The sequence below is a fragment of the Pseudorasbora parva genome, chromosome 1, assembly GCF_024679245.1.
Source record: "Pseudorasbora parva isolate DD20220531a chromosome 1, ASM2467924v1, whole genome shotgun sequence".
NCBI classification, from domain to species: Eukaryota; Metazoa; Chordata; class Actinopteri; order Cypriniformes; family Gobionidae; genus Pseudorasbora; species Pseudorasbora parva.
In genome coordinates, this window is record NC_090172.1 from 41,393,858 (window position 1) to 41,409,556 (window position 15,699).

The following is a 15,699-nucleotide window of genomic DNA, read 5'->3' on the forward strand; positions in this document are numbered from 1 at the left end:
GTCAATCGGCCTCTCACTCCATGTGGCAAATGTAGTGAAATTCTCCTTAGGACTGTCTGCTGGAACTTTTGCCTTTGACCGCTCCCTCAGGCTGATGTGATGAAAAATTAAAAAAGTGGTCAGAAAATGGCACGTGAGATGTAAAAATTCCAGAGTGTGTGTTTCTAGTGGACGGTCTCCCTGCTCCAGGCAGAGGAGAAAGCGGAAAGGCAAAACTCAACAGAAAGACGCTGCAAAAAAAAACCTGTTTCAGTCAGTTCTGCTGTCTCGTGCAATAAACTGACAAAGGACAGAGGCCATCTTAAACTCTTCAGCTAGTTCCATTTGCAATCCCCATGATTGTAAATGTTGTGCTGCTTCAGCAGACATGGGTCCCGAACCACAGGGTGTATGAACCTCCCATATGGAAAAGTCTTGCTAAAAACATATGTGATTCTTATATGTTCCAACAGAAAACTATAAGGATCATATATGCTGCAAAAACCACATATACAAATTGTACAATATTCATGTATTTTCAATCATATATGTCCTACACTGTAAAAAAATATATATGCTGGATTGTGTTAAATACAACCCCTGCAAATCAGTGAGATTTTACTTTAGTAAATTAATTAGCAAGTAAAACGAATAAAAATGGGTAACCCTAATGCAAAGAAAAAAAAAAAAATAATAAAAAAAAAAAAAAAAAAAAAAAAAAAAATATATATATATATATATATATATATATATATATATATATATATATATATATATATATATATATATATATATATATATATATATGTACACACACACACACATACACACACACATACAGTTAACAATAACACAAGTCAAGCACACTGGCATGTTCCTACATATTTAGCAAAGAGCTGTAACTGCTGAAAAGTGCACCGACATTATTGTTAATAAAAGTAACAGTTTTACAGGTTTTTAAATTGAGCAAAAACACATCAAATAACAATTAATTTTAACATTTAACCTCCTTTAAATCAGAAGTAAAGCATGATGGGAAGTAGAAATTTGTTGTAACTCATTCTGTAAAAGTGTTTATGTGTGTACATGCATTCACATTAATATGGGAAATTCAATCTACAGTAAGGCTACACAATAAAGGATACAACTTAATGGATATTACATGTAATACTATTTATATCTTAATTACTAAATATTGTATGTGTTAAAATATAGCCATATTTTATAAATATAGTCAATATGCATACATTGCAGTAGCTATATTAAAAAAGGCTTTAGTTTCCTTTATTCCTTTATATTTCCTTTAATATAGGCTATTTTGCATATAATTGCAGTATATTCCCATTTATTTGTTTCGTAATGTTCTACCCATACAAACTATTTGTTAACAGCAATATCAGCAATATTTAAAAAATAATAATTAAACACTCACGCTTAGACGATGAAGATTTCTGTAACAAAAATAGCCTTAGTTCTGTCATCGCAAACTGCGCATGCGTCAACGCGCCGCGGCCAGGAGGAAATCAATCGCGGGTTCTTGTTGTCTCCGTGATATGATTGCCTCCCAGCGGGACCGCGAAGTGTCGAGCTCCAGGTAAGAATTGTGTTTGTCATGTCGTTCTCAATGCAAATGTTAACTTATTTAATGGCAAGATTTGCTAAAAGATTTGTAAAATGTTCGTTTCTGTTATAATGTCGGTGCCACAGCCTTAGTGTTAGGTAACGTACAGGTAACGTTAAGCCTAATTATGCTGCGCGCACATGCACAAATTAAATTACAAGTATTTAATGTGCAAAAACGAGTGAAAAATGCTTATATTTGTATTAAAGTTATTAAACTATATGATTGGTCTCATCATTTGTTAGTCCCTTTGAATAAAAACGTCTGCTAAATGATCAAATGTAAAAAACAACTATTCTAGTTGTTCCCTTTCGAGAGAGGTTCCTCGTATTACGTATGGGAAAAACTCCTTTTCTCGAGAATGTGAAGCAAAATTTTATTAATAAAGGTATCTATGTAAAGCGCAGTGAGCTGCACGGCCATAGCCCAGCGCGAGGAGCGCTCTGATTGGCCGGGCCGCGGCAACTGCAGGAACCTATGGTGAGGCGGCTGAGAGGAACGAACCAATGGGGGGCGTTCCAGAAGCCCGCCGAAAGAGGTGCTTATATTTGCATACAGGAGGCTATATAAGACCCTAATTCGCCATAGGTGTCAGGTTTTTTTTTCTCGAGAATGTGAAGATTTTATCTCCTTCAGCGATACCTTCGCTGATCTCCGGAAGAAGCACCGCCGTTGAAAAGGCACCAGCGGAACCTGCAGCTGAGGACGACGGACTCCCTCTCCGCCTTCTCTGCCGTTCCAGCTACGCCATCCAGCGTTATATATCCTTTAAACTGTGTCTATGTTGAGTGTTGTATGTGTTTGTGTGTGTTGCCGCTGCAACGCCACTTCTAGAGCTTACAGGCTTGTTCTATTCGAGGACTCTCTCGTTCCGCCGCGTCATTAAGCGCCGCGGAAAGACGGAGCTCTTCTCACTCTCCCTCTGCTCTCGTCCCGTCGCGCTGAATAGCGCCGCGGAAAGAGAGAATGTTAGAGGACATGAGCACACTCAAGCCGAAGCTCTCTTCACTCTGCCGCCGCCGCGGCTCTTCTTCCGCCGCTGCCGCAGAGTTGTCCTCACTCTTCTCTCGTTCCGTCACGCTACAGCCGCGGACAGAGAATACTAGAGTGAATAGGCGAACTCGAGCCGAAGCTCTCGTCACTATACCGTCGCGCTGAGGAGGCGCCGCGGACAGACGGAGCTTTTCATCACTCTTCCTCTTCTCTAGTTCAGTCGCGATATCGCCGCGGACAGAGAATACTAGAGTGAATAAACAAACTCGAGCCGAAGCTCTCGCCGTGCTAGAAGCGCCGCGGACAGAGTTTTTCCTCACGGTTCCAATTCTCTCGTTCTGTCGCTCTATCGCCGCGGACAGAGAATACTAGAGTGAATAAACTTACTCGAGCCGAAGCTCTCGCCGTGCTAGAAGCGCCGCGGACAGAGTTTTTCCTCACGCTTCCAATTCTCTCGTTCTGTCGCTCTATCGCCGCGGACAGAGAATACTAGAGTGAATAAACTTACTCGAGCCGAAGCTCTCGCCGTGCTAGAAGCGCCGCGGACAGAGTTTTTCCTCACGCTTCCAATTCTCTCGTTCTGTCGCTCTATCGCCGCGGACAGAGAATACTAGAGTGAATAAACTTACTCGAGCCGAAGCTCTCGCCGTGCTAGAAGCGCCGCGGACAGAGTTTTTCCTCACGCTTCCAATTCTCTCGTTCTGTCGCTCTATCGCCGCGGACAGAGAATACTAGAGTGAATAAACAAACTCGAGCTGAAGCTCTCGCCGTGCTAGAAGCGCCGCGGACAGAGTTTTTCCTCACGCTTCCAATTCTCTCGTTCTGTCGCTCTATCGCCGCGGACAGAGAATACTAGAGTGAATAAACTAACTCGAGCCGAAGCTCTCGCCGTGCTCATTCTACTGCCGTCGTGCTGAAGCGCTGCGGACAGAGAATACTAGAGTAAGTTAGACGAGCGAGCTCGGGCTATTGGGTATGTCAAGAACAATGTCGCTGCAGCGCTCGCTTACTGCCAAGGAAGTTGTAATGGCTGCCTTGTCATGATAGCGCGCGCGCGCCCCTTCCACAGCGCGTTGCTGACTAGAGCGCGACTTACGTCATAGCACGCGCTCACTGTAAGGGCGTCGGAAAATGGCTGCCAAGCTAAGCCCTTTTTTCACTCTATCACTTCCAGTCCCCTTTATTCAGGCGGCTGGAAAGGTTTTTACACTGTAGACAAAGTGTCCACTACACAGTGTGCACCCCTACATAAGCACTGTTAATTCAGCCTCACAAAATCACAAATAAATCCCGCCGCGGCCGGATTACACCATATAAAGTCAACTAGCCTTATTGCAGTCAACTAGCCTGTGGTCAAACACGCTTGTCTGCATGCGCGCTTTCAGTCTAGACTAGAACATAACGGCATTGTGGAATGGCTCACATACCACCCGCACTTCCTTACATTCTCCCAGTTCCCTTAAGTTAAGTGACTGGAGATGAAATATTGCAGTCAACTAGCCTGTGTTAAACGCGCTCGCCTGCACACTAATGCTGTGTGCGTTTACCCCTGTGGATTTGCTCACTGGTTTGCACCGTGGGTATTCTACGTAGGTTGTGCGCCACTACACATTGTTTACACTACACACAAAAGAGCTTTCTATGTAGGAAATGTGCCCACTTTACAGTCTGCACTCCTGCACCCAAGCACTTTTCACAAAGTTCACTCTCGCTCACACAATATAAATGTGAGGCGCGCGCCCACTGCAAAGCCTGCACCGCCAAAACTAACACTATCCCCACAGTGTTACAAGCAGTGTTACAGCACAAGCAACCCGGCTAACAGGCCCCTATTACTAAGCGGCCAGCCCCCGAATCTAATTCAACCCCTGGCTTCACGAGCCCAGGCCTGGCAGGCCATTCCTGGTATATAATATTGGGTGTTGAACATATAAAACGAGGTTCTCGCTACAGTTTTGCTCGCAGACCCCGCGATTCAAGCCGTGGTCGAGCCCTCAGTAAGAAGCAGTGTCAGTCACGTGCTTTTCGCTGAGGCATTGAAACTGTTAAAGGAGAGAGCGGCGGAAACAGTACACCCGACGCTAGCGAGTCAGGTTTTTACTGTCGCTAATTCCTCATGCCGAAAATGGATGGCGGTCTCAGGCCCATTTTCCAGGCATCTGAACAAAGCACTTATGACACGCTCGTTTCAAGGTGCTGACGGTGAAACAAATCCTCGCGCACATTCGCCCCGGGGATTGGGTTTTCTCAATAGATCTGAAAAACGCATACTTCACGTTACGATAACCCCCTCTACAGGCCATTCTTGAGATTCGCCTTCGTGGGGCAGGCTTATCAGTACAGTCATTGTCATAGACTCAAGACTCAACGAGCGTCTTACGGCATAAGAACCACCACGTCTTGATAACGTACATAAAATCGCTAGGGCAGCCGAGATCAGACTCTCTTCACTGCATGGCTAAGCATCTCCTTTTATGGGCAGAGCACAATCTGAGCTCCCTAAGGGCGGCTTACGTGCCAGGTATTCTGAATCAGGGTCCGGACATGTTATCCAGAGGACCCATGTCCCCAGGGGGATGGTCCCTTTACCCGCAAACGATTCAGCTCACACAGCACACGCTGCCCAATATTTTTTTCTGCAAACGCAGGGATGCCCTGGCCCATATTGGCCCAGACTCCCTCTATATGCTCCCTCCGATCGCGATCCAGCTGCAAGCCTGTGCTTTTTAATAGCCCCACTTTGGAAGGACCGCACATGGTTCTCCAAACTGTTTCAGCTGTCAGACACAGCCCCATGGCCTATTCCGCCAACGAAAGGGAAGATCTGGCATCCCAATCCCGAGCTGTGGGCCCTCCACGTATGGCCCATCAACGGTATCCGGGAACCTCTCTGACAAGTTATGAACACTATTTCGGAAGCTAGAGCCCCTGCTATCTGGCAGCTCTGCTTTGAAGTGGTCAGTGGTTTTCTAACCAGTGTGATACGCGAAACATCGACGCACACTCATGCGAACTGGCGGAACTGCTCGCTTTCTCCAAGAGCTAATGGACTCGGGTCGCCCCCCCTCCATACTCGGGGTGTGTGTCTCCGCCATAGCAGCTAGCCACGCTCCGATCGCGGCACATTCACTAGGGAAAAGTGATCTTATTGTGTGTTTTCTTAAAGGGGCCAGGAGATTCAGCCCGCCTTGCCCCTACCTCGGTCCCTATTTGGGACCTCGCCATGGTTTTGGAGGCCGTGAAGGGTTCCCCCTCCTAACCACTTCAGACCACGAGCTTGAAGCACATATCACTCAAAACCGTTTTTCTGCTGGCTGTGGCCTCGGTTAAGCGAGTGGGTGGCTTACCTGCACTCTCCGTGAGCCCTTCCTGTCTTGAGTTTGGGTCCAGCAACTTCAAGGTTGTGCTCAAACCGAGGCATGGTTTTATGCTGAAAGTGCTATCAACCCCTTCAGTATGCAGGTCTTTTCACTGCTTAACCCGCGTCTCAGAGAGAATAGACGCAAACCTATTCTGCCCAGTCAGAGCATTGAGATTGTATCTAGAGCGCTCCGCCCCCTTCAGGCAGTCGGATCAGCTCTTCATTGCTTCGGTGGCCGCACTAAAGTTTGTGCTGTCATGAAACAGACTCTCACACTGGATAGTGGATGCAGTCCCACTAGCATATAGGTCTAGGACCTAACCTGTCCTACAGGCATTCAAGCCCACTCCTCTAGAGGCATGGCCTCATCTTGGGCTTGGTCGTGTGGCATTTCTTTGGAAGATATCTGTGCGGCGGCAGGCTGGGCCTCTCCGTCCACTTTTATCAGATTCTACAAGTTGGAGGTTCCAGCTCTACAAGCAGGGCTTCTCTCCATCTAGGCTCTTTCTAGACCCTGACAAACAGATTGCCTTATGTTTTGGCCTGTACACATTAGCCCTCAAGCACTTATTCATTCATCATAAGATCCGACTATGTCCGATCAGCTGTTCAAACGAACCGACTCTTCCGGTTCTTCATTCCCCTTATAAGCCGCCTCTGTCGGTCTATCGGGGGTTTATTAACATGTGCTTTGGGTATACTGGGTCAGTCAGCACACACGGCGCTTTACATTGTGTTCCCATACGTAATACGAGGAACCTCTCTCGAAAGGGAACGTACTCGGTTACTTTCGTAACCTCGGTTCCCTGAGAGAGAGGAACGAGTATTACGTTCCGTGCCGTGTTTATGCTTCTCAGGTATCGCTTCAGTCGATCTTAAAACCTGACACCTATGGCGAATTAGGGTCTTATATAGCCTCCTGTATGCAAATATAAGCACCTTTTTCGGCTAGCTTCTGGAACGCCCCCCATTGGTTCGTTCCTCTCAGCCGCCTCACCATAGGTTCCTGCAGTTGCCGCGGCCCGGCCAATCAGAGCGCTCCTCGCGCTGGGCTATGGCCGTGCAGCTCACTGCGCTTTACATAGATACCTTTATTAATAAAATTTTGCTTCACATTCTCGAGAAAAGGAGTTTTTCCCATACGTAATACTCGTTCCTCTCTCTCAGGGAACCGAGGTTACGAAAGTAACCGAGTACGTTACTTTGTTGTGTTAAACGTGATTTTTCGTGTTCCAACTTGTGAAATTGTACCGTAAAGTTATGGGAACAACATCCACGAATAGGCTACTATGAAAATGTCGCTCATTTAATCGTCCTCATAAGTGGGACGAATTCTAAACAGCGTAAGAGAAAGAAAGCTAGCCATGTAGGCCTACGTTGCAATATAGGGTAAAAAAAAAAAAAACTTTTAAATTACTTTAGTTTGCAACTTTAGTTTAGTCACACATGCAAGTAAATTCTTAATATTAATAAATTTATAAAGAATATATATATATTTTTTAATTTATTTTTATTAATTGTTATCTTTCTTTCTCCAACAGGGTGTGACCAAGATATCCATTGATGGTTTGTCGTCGCAAAGTTTCTCATCCAAGCCAGTCAGTTCTTCTTAAAGGGATAGTTCACCCAAAAATAAAAATTGTCATTTACCCTCATGTTGTTCCAAACCTGTATGAGTTTCTTTGTTCGGCTGAACACAAAATAAGATATTTGTAAGAATGTTTGTAACCAAGCAGACAGACCAACCATTCACTACCATAGTAGGGGGGGAAATACTATGTTAGTAAATGGTTGCTAATCTGCTTTGTTACAAACATTCTTCCAAATATCTTATTTTGTGTTCAGCAGAACAAAGAACATTATACAGGATTTGAACAACATGAGGGCGAATAAATGAGGACAGAATTTTCATTTTTGGTGAACTATCCCTTTTCCAGCTGAAACACTGACAAGTAGCAAGAATGCTCCACTGTATCTACTTTGACTGTGTGTGTATTTTCAAAACTAAAGGTGCATTAAAGACATTAAAGAAAAGTGACAAGGGCTTTGGTCATTTTTTTATTATTTAAAGAAATTTGAAATTAATTCTTATGAAAATGTATTGTTTGTATGACATGTTATAAATGCAGATGATACAATGTGCTTTAACCTGTTTTTATCCTTGCTATAACATGTAACTAGTTCACCTGCAATTTCTAGTAACAATTAAAACCATTTAAAAATGAAACCCCTAACTAAAACGTTTTTGTTGAATTAATTATAAAAACAGGTTGAGTAAACGTACATTTTAAAGTTGAAGTCAAGTTTGAGCCAACTAAAAATTATTAATTCAATTAACTTTAAAAAATAATTGAGCAAACGTATATTTTAATGTTGAAGTCAAGTTTGAGCCAATTAAAAAATATTAATTCAGGTAACAATTTCTAGAACAAAATTGAGTGAACGTAAAATATCTGTGGAACTAGTTACTAAATAATAATTAGTTGAAAGCACTAGAAATTTTTTACAGTGTACGTATGTAACCCTCGTTCCCTGAGGAGGGAACGGAGATGTAACGTCAGTGACTGACGAATGGACGAATGGGGGACGTTACGTCTCCGTTCCCTCCTCAGGGAACGAGGGTTACATACGTAACCGAGACGTTCCCTTTCGTTCAGTCACTCCGACGTAACGTCAGTGACTGACGAATGGGGGTTTCGCCTAGAAGCCAATCATATTCGAGATCTAAGAATACACCCAATGGCAGTGCCAATGCCATGGGCATGCAAGATTTGCATGCGTAACTCCGCCTACCCACCTGGGTATATAAGGAAGTAGCTGGCATGAATCGCATTATGTTACCTGCTGAGGAGCCAAGACTGAACTCTCGGCCGTTCCAGCAGTACAGCGGAAGTGGCAGCGGGACGTTACGTCTCCGTTCCCTCCTCAGGGAACGAGGGTTACATACGTAACCGAGACGTTCCCTTTCATTCAGTCACTCCGACATAACGTCAGTGACTGACGAATGGGGGTCCCAATGCAATAACGCTACTCGGCTGTCTTCCAGTGCCCTGCGCAAGCGTGAGTGCCCTGATGCAAGTTAGGACGGTCAAAGGCCTCTACTTAACGCAGGAATACCAAGGTACACTGGGAGGCATATTCCAGGAGGAGATATGCGCCAAGATGCCTACCCGTAGGGAGGACTTAAGAATACACGTATGACCCCGGGGGGCTGCATACGGAAGATCACTGGGGTACCAGCCGCAGGTGGATTTTTAACCCCAGGGGGTGGCAAGGTTGCCAAGGGAATACACCCGCTCAGGGAGGCTTACGGTGGAAATACACATGTGGGGGTCACCGGAGGGGAACCATGCACATGGGGCACCTGGCCGGACACGAGTGTCTGGGCTAAGGCAGACTTACTGGCATCGGCGTCGTCAGTGTTGGAGGAGCTCAGGGCTCTCGGGGAGCTCACCAGAGAAGAATATCGCACGTATCCAGTCCGTGGAGTGGAATGGCGAGCAAGCGAAGACACCTGAGCCAATCCATTACCGGCCACTTGTAGAGGCGAGTACATAGTCGGATACAGGCTCCACCCGGAGGTTATAAAACCTGGCGAATGTATTTGGTGTCGTCCAGCCTGCAGCTCTGCAGATGTCTGTCAGCGGAGCGCCACGTGCTAAAGCCCAAGAGGAGGCCACACTCCGAGTGCAGTGGGCCCTGACCCCTACCCTCTTGATGGAGGCCAATGCGGTCAGGAGCGCTGTCTTCATAGACAAGAACTTAACATCTACTGACCGCAAAGGCTCAAATGGGCCGGGAACCAGGTCCGGCCGTGCCAGTACAGGGCGACCAAGATGACCTGCTCCTTGTCCTCCTGACCTTGCACAGAACACATGCAAGAAGGATCACTGGGGGAAACGAATACTTGCGTAGGCCCTGCAGCCAGCTGTGCGCCAGTGCATCCGTGCCAAGCGTGCCCTCGGTCAGGGAATAGTACAGGCTGCAATGGGACGAGTCTTGGGAGGCAAACAGATCTACCTGTGCGTCCCCGAACTGATCCCAGATCAGCTGGACCGACTGGGGATGGAGTCTCCACTCCCCAGGGATTGGCTGAACCCGTGAGAGCTCGTCGGCTGCACGGTTCAGGGATATGGATAGCATGAAGGGACCTCAGGCGCTTCTGACTCCATAAAACGAGATGGCGGGCGAGTTGAGACATGCGGCGGGAGCGTAGACCGCCCTGGAGGTTGATGTACGCTACTATGGCCGTGTTGTCCGATCTGACTAGTACGTGTTGACCCTTCAGCAACGCTAGGAAGCGGTGCAGGGCGAACCGTACTGCCAGCAACTCGAGGCAATTGATATGCAGGCGGCTCTGGCTCTCTGACCAAGAGCCGGCAGCTGCATGTCCATTGCACATGGCACCCCAACCCGTGGTGGACGCATCTGTAGACACAACAATATGCCGGGAAACTTGTTCTAAGGGCACACCTGCCCGTAGAAAGCTGAGGTTCGACCACTGGGTGAGTGTCTGTCTGCAGGCCCGAGTCACGGGGACCCGGAGCGTGCCAGACTGCCATGCCCATCTCGGGACTCAATCGCGAAGCCAGTGCTGAAGCGGTCTCATATGAAGCAATCCGAGCGGCGTCACAGCGGCTGCAGATGCCATATGCCCCAGGAGCCTCTGAAACAGTTTCAGTGGAACCGCACTCTTGCTTTCTATCTGACGGAGGCAAGTCAGCAGTGACTGCGCGCGCACGCCGGTAAGCTGCGCACACATGGCGACCGAGTCGATCTCCATACCGAGAAAAGAGATCCTCTGCACTGGGCAGAGTTTGCTCTTCTCCCAGTTGACCCGAAAGCCCAGACGAGCTAAGTGGTGGAGAACCAGATCTCTGTGTTCGCACACCCGGTCCCGAGAGTGGCCCAGTATGAGCCAGTCGTCGAGATAGTTCAGGATGCGAACCCCTTGTTGCCTGAGTGGCGCAAGGGCTGCCTCGACAATCTTCGTGAAGACGCGAGGGGACAGAGCTAGCCCGAATGGAAGTACGGCATACTGATATGCCCGCCCTTCGAACGCAAACCGTAGGAACGGTCTGTGTCGCGGAAGGATGGACAGATGGAAGTACGCGTCCTTCAGGTCGATCGCTGCAGACCAATCGCATGGACGAACGCATTCGAAAAAGGCGTTTCGCAGTCAACATCCTGAACGGAAGCCTGTACAGGGATCGGTTCAGGACGCGAAGGTCCAGGATCGGTCGTAACCCACCGGATTTCTTTGGTACAATGAAGTAATGGCTGTAAAAGCCGGACTTCATCTCGGCTGGAGGGACGAGCTCGACCGCGCCCTTCGCCAGTAGGGTCGCGATCTCCGCACGCATGACTGGGGCATTGGACCCCACCATGGTGTACCGGACACCCCGGAAGCGGGGAGGAGCTCGCGTGAACTGAATCGCGTAGCCGAGCCGGATGGTCCGTGCGACCCAGCGGGACAGTCCCGGCAGCTGTAGCCACGCTCCCAGGGAGTGTACCAACGGGGTCACGCGGAGCACCGGCGTACCCTCGGTGGGGCAGCGAGGCAGCGTTACCGGCTCGGACTCGGGTGGCGTAGCGGGCCGGTGTCGGAGCGGTGGTAACGGCTGCGCCCTGACAGAGGAGACCAGGGAAGGACTCGCGTTCCACTGGGGTCTGCTCTGAGAGGGGGCTGGCGACAGAGAGGGACGAGAGCGGCGTGGGCCGGGGGCGGCGCACACTGCCGTCACCGGTCTCTGGGTGCTCAGGGATGGGTTAATCAGTTCTTTCTTTACAAAGGGTGCTGCTGACCCGTGGGCCAACAGCTGGACAAAGGATTCTCCCCCGGCCCTCCACCGGGAGAAGGGGCGGACCTGCCACCGTCCCCTGAAAAGAACTGCCCATCCCAGAGCTGTCCGCACCCGGAGCGCCGCTAGCCTACTGTTCTGCAGGCTGCGGGGCTGGCGCGGACTGGGACGGCTTCCTGCAGCGCGCTCCGCGGCGTGGCCAGGGTGAGGTGCTGCTGTGGCCACGCGGGAGGGGGTCGCAGGAGATCGCCCTGGCGGCGAGGAGGCTGAGGCAACTGTGCCGGCGGCGCTTAGGTGCAGCAACGGGCCGCCGGGGCAGATGGCCTCAGTCTGCCTCTGGGAACGGCCAAGAACTGTTGGGCGCAGTCCTCGACCGTGCCGCCGATAAGGCCAGCCTGGGATATGGGCGAGCTGAGGAGGCAGGCTCACTCAGCCTTCCCACATCGACCAAGTAAGGCCAATTGTCTATCCCGGACCACAGCTGTGGACATCTCCTGACCCAGGGGGCGTGTGGTCACCTACGCTGCGCTGGGCGGGATCGGTGGCGGCACGCAGTTAGTAAGCCCTGGATCAGCTCTGTCCTCGTGCATATGCATCGGGGCAGCAGCTTACCCCATAGCACTACTGGACTACGCCACCGAAGTAGATGAGCTAACAGGCTTGGGAGGGCGCTTAGGATAGCCTCACCGCATCAGGTCAAAACACTCAGTGGACACCATAGTGCGCAACAGAGCACCTGACTGAGGGGGAGGGACCCCAGTGTACCCTTAGGCCGCGACCCCTCGAGGGCAGAGAAGGCGGAGGAGGCCACCGAACGGTCGCGGGAAGACCCGGAGATCTCCCGGACCGCGTGGACTCCTCATGCATCTCAGGAGCGAAATGGCATTGGGGGCGGGGCCCGCAGCTGTCGGGTGCCACCCCCAAAAACCAATCGCCCAACCGTGAGCACTCGTGACAGGGTGGAGATTCACACCATTCTTATGTTCTAAGAAAAACATAGCAAGAGGCAAGAGGCAAGAGGCGCATAGAGGCGCATCGAGGCGCATCGAGGCGCATCGAGGCGCATCGAGGCGGAAGTGATTGTGTCTACCACAGCCTGTGGTAGGCCACCCAGAACCTCTGTGTCCCATCCTGGCAGACATGGAGTTTCCAGAGGTCCGGGCACGGGTGCCAGAGGGTGCCCTGTCTCTGGTTCAGGAGTTCCTTCCTCAGAGGAATGGGCTAAGGAGGTGCTGTTGCAAGGATCACTAGTTCTGGGAACCAAGTCCTGTTGGGCCAATATGGGGCAACTCACAGGGCTTGCTCCTTGTCCTCCCTGACCTTGCACAGTGTCTATGTGAGAAGGCTCACTGGGGGAAACGCATCCTTGTGTAAGCCCCGAGTTCAGCTTTGTGCCAGGGCATCCGAGGTGAGGGTCCCCTCGGTCAGAGAATAGAACAACTGACAATGGGTTGTGTCCGGGGCGGCAAACAGGTCTCTCTGTGTGGTCACGAAGCAACACAATATCAGCTGGACCACCTGGGGATGGAGTCTCCACTCTCCCGGGAGGTTTGGCTGTCGTGAGATCTTGTCAGCTTGTCAGGGCTACCCTCTTGCTTGTCCATGAGTGCCTGGGCCTGGTGCAACTGGAGCAATGCCATAACATGCACAAGGCGGAAGCAGCCTTTTTCAGTTTGCTCTTTTAACCAGCAGCAGTGAGCACGCGGTTGAGCTGATTGTGCCGTCTCGCCAGCACAATGTTCCTTCTAGTCATTCTCTCTCTCTCTCTCTCTCTCTCTCTCTCTCTCTCTCTCTCTCTCTCTCTCTCTCTCTCTCTCTCTCTCTCTCTCTCTCTCTCACTCTCTCTCTCTTTAAGAGTCTGAATTAGATGTTGCTCTATAAGGAAATAAAATGCACACATCTTTTTATTTCTGAGATAATGCATGGCATACTTTGAATTCTAATATAATATAGAGCAATATAGAGGCTTGTATTACTATTTATTGTAAGCCTTTAAATCATTCTCTGCATCCAAACAAAAATATACGATAATGTTTAATATTTTCTCCATAATGCATAAATAAATACATTTTTGTGTTATTTCAGTTTTGTTTCCTGTGTCGGTAGTGTCCAGTAGACACACCCACATTAACAATTTCAATATATGAATCATACTCTCTGAAAAGACCATAACCATTAACATCTGAAGTAACTATTAATTTACATGTGGTGAAAACAAATCCTGTGAGACTGATATGCTGCAAATCGTGTGATTTTAGGTCAATGTTTTGGCTGTATGTCAATGATGCCGTCTGTGGGTAGGGAATAGAAAAGATGTAGGGTGACCACCTGCTAATAAGCCCAAGGGGGGACAAAGGGTATGTTTCTGAGGGACAATGTGGGACACTGCCTGGCGTGGCGGTGCCCCACCCCATGGGCAGACGGGCAGAGAGTGGTTTACCCATTTCTAGCATAGCACCTTACATGGTATATTAAAAATTCCCTATTCCCCTAAATGTGTAGGCTAATGGCTGATGTATGCTCATGAATAGGCCAACCAATGTGTATTTTTAACATAATATTTTGAATATTCAATTAATTGACAGATGCACTTCCACTTACGATTTACTTTAGCTATAGCCTATTTTACTTTATTTATTTTCATTACAATTTATTCACTTTAAATAAATTATAATATAAAATTATAGGATTAACAGAAATTGCAGTGACTCAACACCACAGGAACAGTAAAAAAAAAAAAAAAAATTAGTTAAGCTAAATTTAAACTAAAAGTACAGTTATCTCTAGAGGTTCACGGAACGAGAAGGGGAGGAAGGATGGTGAACTTCCATGTTAGTAAAGTCTGCACTGCAAAAAAAAAAAAAAAAGCTTTCTTACTATTTTTGTCTTGTTTCAAGTCTAAATATCTAAAAATTCTTACATTAAGAAACATTTACGTGTAAAAAATTGTCTTGTTTTGGGTAAAGCATAACTCAAAATTAAGCAAAATAATCTGCCAATGGGGTAAGAAAAATAATCTTGTTTTCTGTTTGAATTAAGATTATTTTTCTTACCCCATTGGCAGATGATTTGTCTTATTTTAAGCAAAAACTCTGGAGTTTTTTGTTCCCAAAACAAGACAATTACTTTTGCTTGTCTAGTAAATACTTCTTATTTTAAGAATTTTTAGATATTTTGGCAAGAAACAAGACAAAAATACTAAGTAAGAAAAGCATTTTTTTGCAGTGTGAGTCTGTGTCGTTTGACATCGTATTTTACTCTCCATGTCCGATTGAGAAAGACGTTTTGCAAAGGTGACAAAAAGCTCTCTCGGTATCCACCTCAACACCTTTCAGTCACAAATATTCATTTTTCCAGTCTTTGTACCCACTCCTTCTCTTTTTATTTGATGATTGCGGTGCCTCAGATTTTTTGAATAGGTAAGTGCGCATCTAAAAAGTTATTTCAGCTACAATTCATTCTATTACTGTGACTGTTGCTTTTAAAAATACTTCATCTGAAGTAACCTTTTTGACTGTAAACACATGTAGGCTATTTGTGTTTATTAGAATGTCATTTACATTAATATAAAAAAGTAATCTGACTACACAATGAAAATTGTAATGCATTTGTTAGATCAAAAAGTATTCTGATTACGGAATGTATGTGACTTGTAATGCATTACTTTACTCATAACATCAAAGAAGTGATCTGATTTTACTTTTTACATCAATAAGTAATGATTGCTTTTTTTTTACTTAATGCGTTACCCTCAACATTGCTCATTTGAGATGAGAATGAAAACACCTCGCTAGGCTTTCTCAGAGGAGAGCTATGGTACAAATGTGTCCATCTTGAACATGAATTATCAGCTAATAAAAGTAAATTAACATACTCTGGTACTCTGGAGGGAGCATCTGGGTTGGGTTTCTAGTTGTACCTTGACAGGTTGTAGAGATCTTTGA